Here is a 3032-nt window from a genome sequence, read left to right on the forward strand (position 1 = left end):
CCCCCCCCCTCTAGACTTGTACCCCATCCCCTTGGGACCAACAATTGGTATCAGAGCAAGTTCTCTGATCGATATAAACCTTTGTTTATATTGCCTAGAGATCCTTCTTTGAAAAATCTTCTTAAATATTTTCAAAGCACGAGATAATTTTTCAATATGGACAGCATGTTGTCGAGACATCTTCTTTTTGATCTTAGCAGGTTTGACGACTGGAAAACACGCATGCTTGCGTACTTATCAGCCCTCCATGATGAGATGGCCGAGGTTAAAACTTCTGGACCAGTCAAGATCCTAATGGTCAATACTGCTGCAGTTCAAACCCAAGAAACACCAAAGTACATCCCAAAACCTAGGGAAGAATGGACCAGTGATGATAGGAAGAGAAACAACCTGGACAATATTGCCAAGGATATTCTCTTCAGNATGTAAGTTCGACAAGTAAACTAAGAGCGAAAATACAACCGGGTAACTTGAGCTCAACTCGGAAAATATTTAAGCTTAAGGTGAAACTTGTGTGAACATCTTAGAAAGTCTCGTATTTTAATTTCATAGATAGATCAGAAGAAGGCACGGGACAACACTGGAGGAATAAGGGTCTGCGAGACATCAACTAAGTCTCGAGACATAAGCAGAGTTCGAAAGATAGGATCTCTTGATACAACAATCCAGTTCGAGACATAAGCAGAGTTCGAGAGATAGACCTCTCGATATTTGAGTTCGAGACATCAAGCAATCAAGATATCAACCTTGGTCTCGATACACTAACAATTCTCCAACAAAGCTGAATGACGGTCAGGAAGCATACTTAAAGTTTGGAGAAGAAGAATATCATGGAGATAGAATAATGAAGAGGTGCCGAACGTGAAGATTTCAAAATGGGCGGAAATGGATGACACGTCAGATTTCCACCACAAACGGTCAAAAGGTGCACCAATGCTGAAGTGGTCTGATTCCCTACAAACAAGGAATAATGGGAATATAAAAAGAGTAACTTTTACCAAAAGACGAAAGTGGAGCATGGACTCAAGAAAGTGAACTATGGAATATTCACTACAAGACAAAGAGGTTCAAGTTACAAGATCACCACTCCATGAAATATGCTGAAAATATGCAAGACCCATGATCAGCATGGGAGACAAATTTCAAACGGAATAATTTTCCCTCCAACGGAATTATTCCTCTACTCTCATATATAAGGACGTAAAGACACAGAAGAAAAAAAAGGGGAAGAAGAGAGAAAAAGGAGTTAAAAAGAAAAGAGGTTCGAAATTCTTAAGAAGTGTCTGTCTAAAACGTTCAAGTGCAAGTGCTCAACTTGGAATATCATCCTGATATTCAAAACAGCGAGAAAACACATCTTAGTGTTTCAAGAGAGTTACAAAGCTTAAACTGTTATACATCCAGAAGGTGACCGAAGCTGCTCTACATCGAAGTTGATTCAACGATAGCTTGTGGTCAGATTGGAGCCTGTTACATTCAACTGTGACAACCAAAAACACCTTGCTTTGGATTAAGCAAGAGAGGTGGAGTAACCTGGCAGCTGTCCGAGTGAAAGAAACCTGAGGCTTGACGCGGGCTTGGTGATCAAAGGTCAAGTGCTCGAGAGGTGGAGTAACTGGAAGCGGGGAGAAAGACCTGAGGAGAGGCGGAGTAACCTGGCTGCTGTCCGAGCGAAAGAAACCTGAGGCTTGACGCGGGCTTGGTGATCAAAGGTCAAGTGCTCGAGAGGTGGAGTAACTGGAAGCGGGGAGAAAGACCTTGGAGAGGCGGAGTAACCTGGGAGCTGTCTTGTGAAGATCCTGAGGCTTGACGCGGGCTTGGTGATCAAAGGTCAAGTGCTCGAGAGGTGGAGTAACTGGAAGCGGGGCGAAAAACCTGAGGCTTGAGGCGGGCTTCGTGATCAAAGCTCAAGCGCTCGATATTGTACTAAAAAGGGAAGTTTTTAGTGCAATCCTTCCAGGGAGTTTCTGGAAGAAGAGTGGACGTAGGCGGGTTGGCCGAACCACTTAAAAATCTCTCTTGCATTTACTTACTGTTTTTATCTCTCGCTAACCTCTCGATTGCACTGCATATAAACGCACTTCTCGAACTAACTCAAACTCGTGCTAACTAAAAGGGGATAACATTTCCGCTGCGCATAAAACTTTGTCTTCACCTCGTGAGGTATCGAACCTAAACATCCTAAGTTCAATACACACGAGAGGTTGAAAAGATTTGCAAAATCTTATACAAGTCTATTCACCCCCCCCTCTAGACTTGTACCCCATCCCCTTGGGACCAACAATTGGTATCAGAGCGAGTTCTCTGATCGATATAAACCTTTGTTTATATTGCCTAGAGATCCTTCTTTGAAAAATCTTCTTAAATATTTTCAAAGCACGAGATAATTTTTCAATATGGACAGCATGTTGTCGAGACATCTTCTTTTTGATCTTAGCAGGTTTGACGACTGGAAAACACGCATGCTTGCGTACTTATCAGCCCTCCATGATGAGATGGCCGAGGTTATAACTTCTGGACCAGTCAAGATCCTAATGGTCAATACTGCTGCAGTTCAAACCCAAGAAACACCAAAGTACATCCCAAAACCTAGGGAAGAATGGACAAGTGATGATAGGAAGAGAAACAACCTGGACAACATTGCCAAGGATATTCTCATCAGAGCTATAGACAAAACCATCTTCCCAAAAGTAAGAAAGTGCAAAACGGCGAAAGAGGTATGGGATACTTTGATGTTAATTGGTGAAGGTGACGAACAGGAAAAGGAGAACAAGCTCACCGTGGCCATGAAGAAATTCGAGGACTTCAAGATGAAGCTAGGGGAGAGCATCGACAGCATGGAATCTCGGTTCATGAAGCTATCAATAGAGATCAGTGATCTCGAGAAGGAGATTCCACAAAAGGAGCTAAACATGAAGGTCTTACGAGGCCTTACCAAGGAGTGGGAAATGAAGGTGCTGATCATGGGTCTTGCATATTTTCAGCATTTTCATGGAGTGGTGGTCTTGTAACTTGAACCTTTTGTCTTGTAG

This window comes from Ipomoea triloba, chromosome 1 (genome assembly GCF_003576645.1).
Source record: "Ipomoea triloba cultivar NCNSP0323 chromosome 1, ASM357664v1".
In the NCBI taxonomy this organism is placed as follows: Eukaryota; Viridiplantae; Streptophyta; class Magnoliopsida; order Solanales; family Convolvulaceae; genus Ipomoea; species Ipomoea triloba.